Below are 16,212 nucleotides of genomic sequence, written 5' to 3' on the forward strand. Positions count from 1 at the left end.
CCTGGGGCTAGTCAACAGCAAAACTGAAGTCTCTCAGCAGAGAGGCCCTGTTTCCATAGCAACCCAGCAGCAGGGCCCCCCCGCACTGGGGCTGACCAGCAACAAGATCCCCCCTCCAGAGTCAGCCACCAGAAAGACTCTCACCATAGCAAGCCAGCTACACAACCCTATCCCTGCAGACCAGCAGCTGAATCCCACACGGAGGGGAGGCCAACACAGAGGCCCCCTAGCCTCCAATACAAGCTGGAAGGGAAGTACTCCACAGAAAGTAAGCCCAATGAAAGCTGGCCGTAAGACCCAGAGCCCCAGCACAAAATCCTTGGGACGGTATAGGACGAGGACCCAGCTATCACACACGAACATCAAGTCACAAAAAAAAGCAGAAAAAAGATGAGCAAAAAACGAAGAGCCGGGCTATAGAAAGTTACCATAGTGACAGGGAGGATCAAGGCATAAACTTTGAAGAGGACAATCGTGTCAAAAGGGCTACATGTGAAGCCGCAAAGAAAAATGTAATTTGGTCCCAGGCCCCAAAAGTATTCCTGGAAGATCTAAAAAAGGATTTAAAAAAGCAAATTAAAGAAGTAGAAGAAAAATTAGGAAAAGAAATGAGAGTAATGCAAGAGAGTCATGAAAAAAAAGTCAGTAGCATGTGAAAAACATGTCACAATTTATCTAGGAAAATAACTCCCTAAAACAATGGAATTGGCCAATGGAAAAGGCAGTACAAAAACTCACTGAAGAAAATAATTCCTTAAAAATTAAACAAGTGGAAACTAATGACTCTATGAAACATCAAAATATGATGAAACAAAATCAAAAAAGTAAAAAAAAAAATTAAAAGAAAAAGTGAAATTTCTCATTGGAAAAACAAGTGACCTAAAAAATAGATCACAGAGAAATAATATAAGAATTAGTGAACAACCTGAAAGCCAGGATTTAAAAAAAAAAAGCCTGGAAAACATCTTTCAAGGAGTGATCAAAGAAAACTGACATTAGAACTAGAGGGCAAAATAAAAATTAAAAGAGTCCACCAATCACCACCTGAAAGAGATCCCAAAATGAAAACTCCTAGGAATGACATAACTAAGTTTCAGAGCTCACAGATCAAGGAGAGAGTATTGCAGGCTTCCAAAAAGAAACAATTCAAGTATCATGGACCTACAGTCAGGATTATACCAGATTTGGCAGCTTCCACATTAAAGAACCAGAGGACTTGGAATATCATATGCTGAAAGGCAAAGGAATTAGTATTACAACCAAGAATCACTTACCTAGCAAAACTGAATATAATCTTCCAGGGGGAAAAGCAGATTTTTAATGAAATAGAAGACTTTTAAGCATTTCTAATTGAAAGACCAGAACTAAATAAAAAATTTGACCTCCAAATATGATATTCAAAGGAAGCATAAAAAGGTAAAAAAGAAATAAGAGAAAACATAAGAAATTCAATAAGGTTAAAATGTTTATATTTCTACATGACAAGATGGTATTTGTAACTCTTAACAACTTTGTTAATATAAGAGCAATTAGAAGGAGTATATGTAGATAGAACATGTGGATATAAAGTGACTTTGATGGGATGATACACAAAAAAAAAACAAAATAAAGGGATGAGAAAGAAAATGCACTAAAGGAAGAATGAGAGAGATTGAATGAGGTAAATTATCCCACATAAAAGAGGTATGAAAGAGTTATAATGTAGGAGAAAATGGAGGGGGGAGGGGGCAGAGATTAAACCTTGCTCTCATCAAAATTGCCTTGAAGAGGAAATAACATATACACTCAGTTGGGTGCAGAAATCTATCTTACCATATATGGAAATAAAAAGAGAAAGGGATAATAAAACAGGGAGTGGGAGATTGATAAAATGCAGGATATATTGGAGAAGGCAGTGATCACAAATAAAACAATTGTGAGGAGGGAAAGGGTGAGAGGCAAAGGAGAGAAGGAAATTAACAAGCAAAAAATAGAAGGGAAATAAACAGTTATCATAACTATAAATATGAATGGAATGAACTGACCCATAAAACAGAAGAGGAGAGCAGAATGGATTAAGAACCAGAATCCTACAATATGTTGTTTACGAGAAACACATTTGAAGCAGAGAGATATACCCAAGGTAAGGTAAGGGAATGGACAGAATCTATTATGCTTTAGTTGAAGCAAAGAAAGCAGGGGTAGCAATCATGATCTCAGACAAAGAAAAACCAAAAAAAAAAAAGATTTAATTAAAAGAGATAAAGAAGGAAACTATATCTTACTGAAAGTTACTATAGACCAGTACTTCTTAAACTGTGGGATGTAACTCCACATGAGGTCACAAAAAACTTTGGCAATAGTAAAATGTTTCTGAACACACAAGGACCAAAAATTAATTCAAAATCAAGCACATAATGAACCCAAGGTGTTTCTGGCCACTCTTGCCCATGTTGCATCTTGCAACTTCCCTACAACCTTGGTTCTACCCACAAAGTATGCCCACTTTGTACTGTGCATGTCTTCAGGCCATGCAACACCAATAAACTCACCCCAAACCACCAAAAGGGATTGTGACTTGGGCAAGTCACATAACACTGATTGCCTCATCTTCCCCTTCAAAAAAAGAAAAGGGGATGTGAGTGGAAAAGGTTTAAGAAGCCTTGCCATAGACAATGAAGTCATTAACAATATTAAACATATATGCACCAAATGGTACAGCATGTAAATTTTTGAAGAAAATGAATGGGTTACAGGAGGAAATAGATAATAAAATTATATTAATGAGGGACCTCAACTTTCCCCTCTCAGAACCAGATAAATCTAACCAAAAAATAAACAAGAGAGAAGGAGGTGAAAAAAAAAAATCTAGAAAAATTAGATGTGATAGATCTCTGCAGAAAACTGAATAAGAATAAAAAGGAATATACCTTTTTCTCAACAGTACAGGGCAACTACACAAAAACTGACCATGTATTAGGACATATAAACCTAACAACCAAATGCAGATAAAGTAAACACATCTATTTCAGATCATAATGAAACAAAAATTACATTCAATAATGACAATGGAAAGAGAGATTAAAAATTAATTGGAAACTAAATAATCTAATCCTAAAAAACAAATGGGGCAAAGAACAAATCATAGACATAATTGATCATTTCATTAAAGAAAATGACAATAGTGAGATAACATACCAAAATTTATGGGATGCAGCCAAAGTGGTACTTGTGGAACATTCCTATTTAGAATTGCTTACATTAATGAAATAGAGAAAAAGCAGATCAATGAATTGGGCATGGAACTAAAAAACTAGAAAAAGAACAAATTAAAAATCCCCAATTAAACACCTAATTGGAAACCCTGCAAATCAAAGGAGAGATTAATAAAATTGAAAGTAAGAAAATCATTGAATTAATAAATAAAATGAAGTTGGTTTTATGAAGAAAAAAAATGCCAAGAAAATAGATAGATGATTAGTTCAAAAAGTAAAGGAAAAAAAGAAATTACTGGTATCAAAAACTAAAGGGATGAATTCATTACCAATGAAGAGGAAATTAAGACAATTATTAGGAACTATTTTGCGCACTTATATGACAATAAATTTGACAATTTAAATGAGGTGGATGAATATCTACAAAAATATAAATTACCCAGATTAAAAGAAGTAAAATACTTAAAAAACCCAATCTTTAAAAAAAAAAATCTGAACAAGCCATCAATGAATTTCCTAGGAAAAAATCCCCAGGACCAGAAGGATTCAGAAGCAAATTCTACCAAACATTTAAAAAAACAATCCCAATACCATATAAACTGTTTAGAAAAATAGGCAGAGTCTGACCAAATTCCTTTTATGACACAAATATGGTGCTGATACCGAAACCAGGAAGAGCCAAAACAGAGAAAGAAAATTATAGACCAATTTACCCAATGAATATTGATACAAAAATTTTAAATAAAATACTAGCAAAGCTATTATAGCAATATATCACAAAGATCATGCACTATGACCAGTGCATATACCAGGAATGCAGGGGTGGTTCAATCTTAGGAAAACTATCATCATAATTGACCATATCAAAAACAAAACCAATAGAAACTATATGATTATTTCAATAGTTGCAGAAAAAGTCTTTGACAAAATACAGCACCCATTGCTATTAAAAAACACTAAAGAGTATAGGAATAAATGGAGCTTACCTTAAAATTATAAGTAATATTTATCAAAAACCATCAGCAAACATTATCTGAAATGGGGAGATGCTAGAAGCCTTCCCAGTACAATAAGGGGTGAAGCAAGTATGCCCATTTTCCCCTCTAATATTTAATATTGCACTAGAAATATTCACTATAGCAATAAGAGAAGAAAAAGAAATTAAAGGAATTAAAACTCACTCTGCAGATGAAATAATGGTATACTTAGAAAATCCCAGAGAATCAACTAAAAACTACTTGAAATTATGGATAACTTTAGCAGAGTTTCAGGATACAAAATAAACCCACACAAACTATTAACATTCTATATACAACTAACAAAGTCTAGCAACAAGAGATAGAAAGAGAAATTTCATTTAAAATAACCATATTCAATATAAAATACTTGGGAGTCTGCCTACCAAGACAAACCCAAGAACTATATGAACACAACTATAAAATCCTTTTTACACAAACAAAAATCAGAACTAAATAACTGGAAAAATATTAATTGTTCATGGGTAGGCCAAGACAATATAATAAAAATGACAATTCTGGGAGCAGCTAGGTGGCGCAGTGAATAGAGCACTGGCCCTGGAGTCAGGAGGACCTGAGTTCAAATTTGACCTCAGACACTTAACACAAAAAACTAGCCGTGTGACCTTGGGCAAGTCATTTAACCCCAATTGCCCTACCTTCCCCCCTCCAAAAAGCAAAAAGAAAAATCTAAAAAAAAAATGACAATTCTACCTAAATTAATCTATTTATTCAGTGCCATACCAATAAAACTATCCAAAGGTTATTTTATAGAGCTAGAAAAAAATAATAACAAAATTCATTTGGAAGAACTAAACCTCAAGGATATTAAGGGAATCAATGGAAAAATGTGAAAGAAGGTGGCTTAGCCATACCAAATCTCAAATTATCAAAACAGTCTTATCCTAGGAGCAGCTAGGTGGTACAGTGAATAGAGCACCAGCTCTGGAGTCAGGATGACCTGAGTCCAAATCTGGACTCAGACACTTAACACTTACTAGCTATGTGACCTTGGGCAAGTCACTTAACCCCAATTGCCCTGCCTTCCCCCCTCCAAAAAGACAAGAAAAACCCAAACAATCTGGTCCTGGCTAAGCAATAGCATGGTAGAGCAGTAGAACAGATTAGGTACAAATTATATTATAGTAAATGTCCATAGTAATCTAATATATGATAATATTCAAGCTTTTGGAACAAAAAGTCATTATTTGACAAAAACTGCTGGGAAAACTAGAAAACAGTATGACAGAAACCAGGTACAGACCACAGACCAACATCTCACACCATATACCAAGATAAGGTCAAAATGGGTATGTGATTTACACATAATAGCTGATACCATAAGCAAATTAAGAGAAGATGAAATAATTTATCTGTAAGATTTATGGATAAGGGAAGAATTTAGGACCAAAAAGGATACAGAGAACATTACAAAATGTAAAATAGATCATTTTGATTATATAAAATTAAAAAGTTTGGGGGTGGCCAGGTAGCACAGCGAGTAAGAGCACTGACTCCAGTGTCAGAACGACCTGTAGATTGAATCCCAGGCTCAGACACTTAGCACCCACCCAGAAACACCTGGCCGTGTAACCTTGAGCAAGTTACTTAGCCCCTATTGCTTTAAAAAAAAAAATATTAAAAAGTTTTTACACAAATGAAATCAATGCAACCAAAATTATAAGGAAAGCAGAAAACTTGGAAAAAATTTTGCAACAAATATCTCTGATAAAGGCCTCATTTCTCAAATACATAGAGAACTGAGTCAAATTTATAAAAACACAAGTTGATAAATTGATGATTCTCAAAGAATATGAACAGGCAGTTTTCAGATAAATTAAAAATCTATTGTTATATTAAAAAATGCTCTAAATCCCTATTGATCAGAGAAATGCAAATTAAAACAGGTACCATCTCACACTTATCAGAGTGGCTAATATGACAAAAAGGGAAAATGTTGGACATTGTAGGAGATGTGGGAAAACTGGGACACTAATGCATTGTTGGTGGAGTTGCAAACTGAATCAACTATTCTTAAGAGCAATTTGGAACTATGCCCAAAAGGTTATAAAACTGTGCATACCCTTTGATTCAGCAATACCACTGCTAGGTCTATATGCCAAAGACATAAAAAAAAGGCGAAAAAGACCTATTTGTAACAAAACTATTTTTAGCCCCTCTTTTTTTGAGAGCTAAGAATTGGAAATCAAAAGGATGCCCATCAATTGGGGAATGCTTAAATAATCTGTGGTATTTGTTTGTAATGGATTATTTTTGTGCTATATGAAATGATAAGCAGGATGATGTGAAAAAAAACCTGAAGAGACTTACATGAAGTGATGCATAGTGAAGTGAACAGAACGAGGAGAATGTTGAAAGACTAACGATGAAGCATGCTATGAACATCCAGAGAAAGGATTTACATAGCATGAATACAGGCTGAAGTATATCATTTTTCACTTTCTTTTTTTCTTTTATTGGAGTCTTCTTATACAAAATGACTAATATGAAAATGTTTTACATAATTGCACATGTATAACCTATATGGATTGTTTATGGTCAGTTTGTTTATTAGGGAGGGTGTAAGGGAGCGAATTAGGGAGCAATAGAATTTGGAACTCAAAACTTTAAATAGAAATGCTTGGTTGAATAGAGCACTAGCCCTGGAGTCAGGAGGACCTGAGTTCAAATTCAGCCTCAAACACTTAACATTTACTAGCTATGTGACCTTGAACAACCCCAATTGCCCTGCCTTCTCCCCTCCAAAAAAAAAAATATATATATATATATATTTTTTTTTAATGGGAAAAAAAAGAATTGGAAGCAATTAAGAAAAAAAAGAAACGGTGATTACAGAGAGCAGCATGGTTTCATCAAAAACAGGCCATGCCAGACTTCCATTTGACTTTGACCTTGTAAGATCACATCTGGAGTAGTGTGTTCAGTTCTGGGCAAAAACAGTTTGAGAAGGACATCGGTAAGCTGTAGAGTGTCTAGACAAGGATAACCAGCATGGTGAATGACTTTGCGGAGCCCTTGATCTGATGGAAGAAAGTTGGGACTGTTTAATCTGCAAAAGAGAAGGCTGAGAGGAATGATCTGAGTTGTTTTCAAGCATTTGAATAGCTGCCTTGTGGAAAGGAGATCAGATGTGATCTGTTTGGCCCCCGGCAGCAATAAAGGAAAGAGTTTTTTGTTTTGTTTTGTTTTAAAGGGGGAGGTAGGCTTGATGCTTCCCAACCATTAACAATGCACTAATCAAAAGTACATTTTTGACCTGAGGTCTTCAAGCAAAGGCTGCATGACCACTTTGGGTGCATGTCATGACTCTAGTTCAGACTAGATTGCTGCAGAGATCGCTTCCAATTCTGAATTTCTGTGTGATTATGAGTGATTGGTAATACAGAGAGATTCTCTTCCTAGTATCTAGTATCAGCCCAAATCTGTGGTTACCTTTTTTTTTTTTTTTTTTTTTGGCTCATGGTTGTGAGAAAGAATGACACAATGGACAGGTTTTGTATATTCTCCAAGAAAGCCTTAAATCTAGAAGGACCTCACAGCACTGCAAAGTTTCTATGGTAACAAGCCATACAAAATGAAGAGCACATCTGTAGGAGCGAACCATTCATTGATTTAACTTTTAATATGCAAAGCAGTTTGAACCCTTTTGAGATAGGCATCGTATTAGCTATTAGGTCTATTTTTCCTTGGGCACTGATTAAAAGAAGTTATTCATAGATGCTCCAGGATAAACACATTCTGATTTCAACTAACTTCTTTGTCTTTCTGCCTTTGCTCATTTAAAAATGTTTGTGAAAGATTTCTTAACAAATCCCACATAACTAAACTAGCATAAGACCTGGGGAATAAGAAAAGAGGAATGCTGAGAACTTAAAAATCATGTTGAGGGAAACCTTTTTAAGATAGTGATTTGATTGTGTACAAACCTACTGTAATTTGGAGTCTCTGTTTGGGGAAGTAAAGTGGGTATAAGTTGAGACTGAGCCCTGTGGGAAAATAGACCAATCAAGTAAACAGTAAATTAGCCCAGAGCTATGCCTGTTTACCTAGACTTTGTGTGTTACTTCTGTTTGAAGATACTTCAAAAATAACAATTGTAAAAGAGAATACTGCTTTGTTGGAAGGACCAGCATATACTTTGTTTGACCATGAATAATTGAGCTTTGTAATGTTAATGCTCCTTTTAAAGAATATCAGCCCAGCAAATGCAACTTAATTACAGGTAAGCAATTTGGGGAGAACTTGTGGCTGCATTTTATTGAGGGTCTTTTCAGTTTTCCCTTCAAGTCTAATTATAGCTGAAAGATCATTTTAGGCTACCTGGGATAACAGCTGTAATTAGCAGAGTTTTCATTAGTGTTCACATAGGTCAAAATGGTCATTTTAGTAAAAAATTAGATCAGTTTTGACATTTTAAAATCAAGTTTACTTAATAGATATAATCATGATTAAAGGTTAATTTCTAACCTGTTTGTCATAATTTCTTACCTGGTAACTAGGAAAATTTCATTTCTGAAAAGAGGTCTAAACCTTAAATGCTAAATTGAAATATTCTCTTCAAGAAGCCACATTAGTTCACAGTAGAATATCCCAAATAGACTGATTAAAAGTCGTTTTAAAATTCTGGTTACAAGATAATAAATTCAGTCTACAAATAATCTCTATGGGGGGAAAAAATGAAAAGCTATTAAAAAGAGTCTTCTGTTGGAATTTTCCTAACTTTCTAAGGAGAAAAATAATACAAATGTAGATTCCCTTATCATGTCACTACAATCTGGAAGGAAGGGGATTATTAAAATGAAGGTAAAGATTCAGGTTTGATTGGAAGGCAGCTCGGTGGTATGGATTTGGAGTCAGGGAAGACCAGAGTTCAGATATGACCGCATAGGTCTGGCAGATCTGAGTGACTGTGGCGAAGTCTTTTAACCTCACCACACCTCACTTACTCTATCTTTAAAATGGGAACAATGATAGCACCTACTTCTCAGGGTTGTTGTGAATTTATTATTTTTAAAACTCTTTGTAAATCTTAAAGAAGAAAATTTGGGGCAATGAAAACCCTAGGATGAACTGCTGACAATTTCTTTAAAAATTAGGTATTCTCCAGTAAGATGTGAGGCAAAACTAGATGAAGCCCAAGGTCTCTTTCAGCCCCATTTTCTAAATAAATTGGGGTGAGGAGTTTTATGGGTTTGTGATATTGTATATACCATCAAAATCAGGTGATGGGTTGGTTAGTTTTTCTGAACTTTTTTTCCGTCTCTTTCTTTTATTCTTTGTTATAAGGCTCTCTGGCAAAGAGGAAGATATAAATATAGAGGGGATATAGAACATGATGCAAAACTAAAAGATCAGCAAAGATTAAAAATTAGTGCAATTATTACTATTTGCTTAAATTGGAATTTTCAGCAGAAAGCGCCATAATGATGGTATCCCAGATGACTATCTGTCACATTGTGGAGTCCCAATTGCCTAGTTACTACTTTACTACTTTGCCAACCTGTGTGGCACCGTGTGTGTGTGTGTGTGTGTGTGTGTGTGTGTGTGTCTGCTAGAGAACTCAAAGGACAATAAGAAACTGTCAGGAAAAATATTAATCGTTATTATTTTGGCATTTAACCACATAACTTAAAAGCAATGAATAAAGCTAGGCACACCTGTATAAAAGGGGGAAAAAATGATATCTACAGGGTTTCTGACCCAACTGAATGAACACATTCCAAATCCATGAGTGGTTTCTTTCATTATGGTAGTAATTAGCTTTGTAGCATTGCTTTCATTCCAGCCAGCAGGGATGGAGAACAATAAGGGTGTTTACCAGAAACAGGAGAGAGCTTACCTTTCTTTGTCACCTTGGCAAATTCTCTCCAGGCTAATCTAAATACCCTGCCAGGTGCCATCCAAGCACAATGGAGTGGGACTGGAGGGTCCTAGCCACAGTCTCAATCACCTGATTAATTCACTTGTCACAGAAAACCAGAGAGAGAAATAGTGTGTGTCTGTCTGTCTTTATATATGTGTGTGTATGTATGTATATATCTATAAACGTATGTATACATGTGTCTATATATGTATATATATCTATATCTATATCTATAAATGTATGTTTACATATATCTATAGATGTAGCAATCTCATAAAAAAACAGCCATTAGAAACCTAAGAAGGTGGCAACTTTTTGTGGAAATTGGTTTCAAATGAGGAAAACAAAGATTTATAAAAAAGTAGAATGAATTAATATACATATATGTGTTTGCGTGTGTGTGGTGTGTAGAATCAGCTTAATCATTTTTAAAGAGAATAGTCAAAATGCTGAAAATTCTTTGGCTTATGCTTGCTCTCGCCAATTAATGGTATAGAAAGCTAGCTGTTTTCAGTGGCTTTTTTTTTTTTTACTAAATGGGGAAAAGTAAATTATTAAATGGACGAGTTATTTAAGTTTGAAAATAAACATCTCACGCTGGGAAATTGGGTTACAGGCAGTTTTGCAATACAGCATGAACATGTCATTAGTTTTAATTTTCCACAACAAAGATTTTCGGGTAATTTGCTTTTAGTAGAATGGAGTACTTTTCCTTCCACCACTGGGTTATCATTCAACATCCTTCACTGTCACTATTAATGCTTTTAAAAAGAAACTAGCAAAAAAAAAAAATGTCCTTGATTTCTCCAGATGTTTAAACCTTACAGCAAAGTTACTGCATTCTGAGAACTTGAAACACTGTAGGGGCACTACAGATATGTCTTCTGACCACTATATGATGTCATATATAATGTTGTGACTTTATAGGATCATTTGACATGCTTTAGTGTTTTAGGGTGCTAGATAGAGATGGTGTATTTCTATACTGTAAAATTAAGACTCCTTTAAAGAAACAATCATCAGTTACACATTAACCAGGAAAGGTCATTTCTTGTGGCAAATGCAAGGTCTATTGATCAAGTCACATTTGCTGGTAAAACAGTTTCCCTGTTACTGAATTAGGCAGGGGAGATGAGACATTCTTTGGGGGCACTATGATATTTAGAAAACAGCAGGTTCTTTCAGCAAGTTTGAATACCATCAAATGTTTATCATCAATTTTTCACATCTAATTCACTGTTTGGGGGGTGGGGTTAAGCTGATCTCTCCCTGAAGGTAAATTAGTTTGTTAAATCATTCCACTGGAAGTTCCAAAAATGATTAATCATCTCATGCAATTAAAGGATAAGAGAAAAACCAAGGAAAATTAAGGCCTTATTTTTCATTTCTATTTCAAAGCAGCCCTCAACTTGGTTTCTCATCATCACAAACAGCAGTTTATTTTCAAACTTAAATAACTTGTCTGTGTAACCTTATCATCCTGGTACTTCCCACAAATTTCATATATTATGCAATCAAACCCATAAATATAGGTAAAAGTTGACTTGAGTGACTGAAATGGAGCTAACCACACATTTGTAGTTAAAGCTTTTATCGACATTTCTGTCATAAACCTCTCCCTTTTCTTTAAGAGATTTACCAAGCCATCATAAAAAAAAGGAGTTATTGGTCAGATCTTTGCAAACATGGTTCTCAGGAAGTGACTTTGTTTCTTAAACAGAATCGGTTTTAACCTAAGGAATCTCCCAGCCCTGGAACATACAGTATGTATTTTAAAGGGCAAGGTCATCTAAAGGAATTATCATGTTAAAGCTTAAACCTGCACTAAGACTTCTGAGACATACTTTCCATAAAACACTCCCTGACAATGAAATTCCCTTTTTGTACATTCTTGAAAAGGTAACACAAGATATTCCTACTGATACTACGTTATTAATAAGCATATCCATAGACACATGTTCAAGGCAAGCAGCATAGCTTATTTAAAGTGTAAAACTTAGTATCCTAGGATCCTGGATTTAGAGTCTTAGGGGTTATAGAGGCCATATAGTCCAATTCCCTAATTTTTACAGATGGGGAAACTGAGGTTTAAAGAACTTTAATGACTAGCAATTCATAGCATAAGGTTTTGAACCCCACCCCCACCCCATTCCAAATTCAGAAATCTTCAAGAAAAAAAATGTAAGTACTCAATTCAAATGCATCCTAGAATACATAGCTTTTCCACAACTTTAAGAATAATGATATGGAGGACATGGTCGGCCATATCACAGTACTCTTTCCAATACACCATTCAAAGACAAACTATATAGCCCTAGGTGAAGAGTCAAAAGACCTAGTCAGCAGCTCCCAGACCTCCTGTTCTCTGGTAGTGGGCAAAAAAAAGTGAATTTGAAGTTGGAAGATCTAGGTTCAGATTCCATCTCTGCTGCTTACTAGCTCTGTGTGTGTGCACATGTATGCAACACATGCATGTGTGTGTGCATGCATGTGCATGCAGGTGCAAGATGGTTCCTAAGGTCCCATTCCTGTCCTATAATTCTATTTGACCACTAGCCTTAAATAAAAAGAATAGGAAAAAATCTAGTTAGGCAGAAGTTGCTAAGCATATTGTTGCTTAGTGCAGAGCTAAAAACAATGAGAAGAAAGGTCAAGAAACAAAAAACCACTTTGTCCATGATTGACGGTACTGATACTGCCAGTCTATTTCCTTGATGTGCAGATGGTGGTCTCCTGCCCTGTGTTTTGAGAAATGGAATCAGGCAGTTGAAAGTTTCTGGAGTTATTTTGTTTTACCAGTACTAGAGGACCACCTTTATGCAGAAACTGTATCCTCAAGAAAAATGGAAATCTGCCTTGGACACAGAATTAATTTTTCATTGTGAGTTCTAAGATCACCTTTAAAGTCACTATTATATACACGTCTTGTGCCCCTGGTGCCAGGGTCTGGATTTAAGAAGTAAAGCTATGCTATTTTATGTGCAAGGATAAGGGTCAATTGAATCAATCAGTGTTACCCCACCTTAGCTTAAAGTAAATGACTAGATGCTATTACACTCTGATCATTTAACCATGTGAGAACATTAATTATCATATGCTTTGGATTCAGATAGGGAGGTATCAGTGAGTGAGCCAGTCCACAAACATTTATTAAGCACTTGCTGTATGGTAGGTCCTGTGTAAGGACTGGGGACACAAAGAAAAGTAAATGACAGTCTCTGCCCTCCAGGAGCTTACGATCCACTAGGGGAGACAAGGGCAAACAAATTCCAGATGGGACAAAGTGGAAATGATGAATACAAAGGCACTAGAATGAGAGCAAAACCAAATTGCAGCTTCCTATAAAAGGTAGGATTTTAACTGGGACTTGAAGGAAGCCAGGGAACCCTGGAGATGGAGATGAAGAACAAAAGTACCCCATGCATGGGAAAGAGCCAAGGAAAATCCCAAAATTGGGAGTTGTCGTATCTTGTTCCAAGAATAGGAAGGCCAAGAGTCACTGGATGCAAGAGTGGGGGGTGAAGAGGCAGGCAATGAATGGCTTTGAACCCCAGAGAATTTTATATTTGATCTTGTATGTATGTGACAGGGAGTCACTGGAATTTATTGAGTGGTGTGTCTATGTCATGGTCAGAAAGGTCACTTTTATAGCTGAGTAGAGGATGTGCTGAAGTTGGGAGAGACTTGTGGTAGGTAGAACAATCATCAGGGAACCCCATTGATTTAGATCTTGAAAGCCATTGGATGGGTGCAGCTAAATAACGAAGTAGATAGAGCGCTGGCTGTGGGATCAGGAAGACCAGAATCCAAATCTGGCCTCAGACACTTATTAGCTGTGTGATCCTGGGCAAGTCACTTAACTCTGATTGCCTCCCCAAACAAAACAAAACCAAAAAAAAAAAGTGAAGAAAGCCATTGGATGACCTCATTGAAACTGTCAAGGTGTCATCAACTAAGCCATACCTATAGCTAATTTAATTAGGTTTGTTCTGGAAGCTATCTGCAAATGTAAGAACATATCTCAATGATTTTCAAACCCTTCCCACACTTCTCTCTTGCCTTAGGGGGAGAAACTCAGCAAAGCTCTTTTCTCAAGTGAAACTTCTATAGGCATTCTGGCAGCTTATCATATTCCTGGGCTAAGAAGGAGGCCCAAGGGCAGTTATTCACAACTTCTAGAAATTACATCATACTTACTTTATATTTATTTATGCCTTTACATTTGGATTCCAATAGTAGAATATAAACTCCTTAAGGGCAGAAACTGGTTCTTTTTTATCTTGGTATCCCCAGGTCTTTGTTTTAAGTCTAGTACATAATAGGTACTTAATGTTTGTTGAATTATTAAATTCTTCACTTTGGAAATATATCATGCTGGTAATTATATTGGGTTTTAAGATTTGCAAAATGATTTACATACATTACCTCTGGACTAGTGAAGTTAGTCATTTATTTTTCAATTTTGGAAAGCAATGTGCAATTTACAATAAAAAGTTATCAAAAAGTGCCAAGTAATCCTTCTTCTAACTTTATACTCCCAAAATTGTTGGTAACAGAAAGGACCTGTATGTACAAGAATATCCCTAGCAGCTATTCATAATAACAAAAAACTGGAAATAATATGCCCAATAACTGGGCACTGGCTGCATAAATCATGGTACATGACTAATGAAATCATGTTGTACAGTAAATAATGATTAATATAAAGAATACTAAGAAATGTGGAAGGACATCTATGAAGTGATAGGGGATGGGAGATAGGGATCAAACCTGTGATTTTTTAAAAAAATTTTTATTTTGGGGGACAGCTACGTGGCACAGTGAATAAAGCACTGGCCCTGGAGTCAGGAGGACCTGGGTTTGGACTTAACACAAAAATAGCTGTTTGACCTTGGGCAAGTCATTTAACCTCAATTGCCCTCCAAAAAAAAAAGCAAAAAAAATTTTTTTTGTCTTTTTATTGGGGGAAGACAGGGCATTTGGGGTTAAGTGACTTGCCCAAGGTCACACAGTTAGTAATTGTTGAGTGTCTGAGGTCTGATTTGAACTTAGGTGCTACTGACTCCATGGCTGGTGCTCTATTCACTGCGCCACCTAACTGCCCCAGACCTGTGATTTCAATGGTATAGGGAACCACAGAGGAGGAAACTCCATCAATGCAGGTCAGAACCTTCTTCAAAATTTATGTCAGAGTTACCTGGATCACTGAGAGATTAAGAGAAATACCCAGGATCAAGCAGCCAATATGTGTCAAAAGTGGAATTTTAGCCCAAGTCTTCCTGGATGACTGTATCTATGATGCTACTGCTGCCTCTCTATAGGAAATAATTGAGAGTGAAAAAAAAAACAAAACAAAAAGACTGATAGTTGTACATTCTATAAAAGAATGTTCAGAGATTACTTTTTGGTTTTGTCCTCCTTATGCTTGCTGAATTGAATTAAAAAAGGTCAAGCAGCAACAAAACTCAGTGAATAAAATGGACACGTGATATTATCTTGTTAAAGTTAATAGAAGGGCTCTTTTGTTCATTGGTAAATAACAGTAGTATATTCTTGCTCATGCCTATCTCTAGCCCGGTGCCCCCAAGACAATATGCTTAATGTTTGTGTACATGTTCTATCTCCCCAGGAAAATGTAATTTCCTTGAGAGTAAGGGCTCTTTCATTTTTGGCTTTGTATCTTCAGAACCTAGCAGGTCCTCAGTTGCTTTGCACTGTCTTACTGAGCTTAAGTAAGTTACTATCTGTCCCCAACTAGATTTTTTCCTTGAAATGAAGTTCTTGCCTTGTGATCCTTCCATTTACCTACAAACTGGCCAATATCTTATCAATTGGAAAAAAGTCTTTACTTGACCCCTCTAATCCCTCAAACCACCAAAATATCATCCTGTCATCTCCTCCTCCTTTTTACTGACAAACTTCTTGACAAAGCAGGCTAAGTTTCACTGACTGCTCATCTCCCATCCTGCCATTCACTTCTAAAGCAACCACCACCTTCTGGTCTCCATCTCCATCTTTTTGCTCTGAATAATGATTGAATTTTCACTAGCTGTCAAAGAATGTGCATGCTCGCTTGTGCTCTCTCTCTCTCTCTCTCTCTCTCTCTCTCTCTCTCTCT

The sequence above is a fragment of the Petaurus breviceps genome, unplaced genomic scaffold (genome assembly GCF_028583685.1).
Source record: "Petaurus breviceps papuanus isolate PSGF00001 unplaced genomic scaffold, PetGlider_PUasm1.0 90730, whole genome shotgun sequence".
Taxonomy (NCBI): Eukaryota; Metazoa; Chordata; class Mammalia; order Diprotodontia; family Petauridae; genus Petaurus; species Petaurus breviceps.